We start from the raw sequence: 518 nt of genomic DNA on the forward strand, positions 1-518 counted from the left end.
GCGTTGCACCTCTCAGCTCTTTTTGTAACTTCATGAGTTGCGCTGCTGCTGCCACAGCTGGGTTGAAGACGCATTTAACCTTCCAACAAAAGTGATCTTAAGTTAAATAACATACACCATTGCATCTCGGCATTATTTTAATGTGTCTACACCCTACATCCTGTGCCTCTGACACTTTATCCCACCCCATTTAGAGCTTTCTTGGATTTCTTTGAATATTCCTTGAAGAAAAACAGAAAAACAAAACAGCTCTTATAACCTTTTTGAGATGTCAGTCATCAAAACTAAATTAAGCACGAGCCTACAAACTTAAATTGCTCTCACTTGGTAAAAATGGTAAATGGCCTGTACTTGTATAGCGCTTTACATGGTCCCTAAGGACCCCAAAGCGCTTTACACATTCAGTCATCCACCCATTCACACACACATTCACACATTGCATCACGTGGTTGTACAGTAAAGCGATTCCTTTTATGGTCACGTCTGTTAGGCTGTTTTGTTTTGTTCCCGCCTCACCC

This window comes from Haplochromis burtoni, unplaced genomic scaffold, assembly GCF_018398535.1.
Source record: "Haplochromis burtoni strain Fernald_Lab_line unplaced genomic scaffold, NCSU_Asbu1 Contig_5, whole genome shotgun sequence".
NCBI lineage: Eukaryota > Metazoa > Chordata > Actinopteri > Cichliformes > Cichlidae > Haplochromis > Haplochromis burtoni.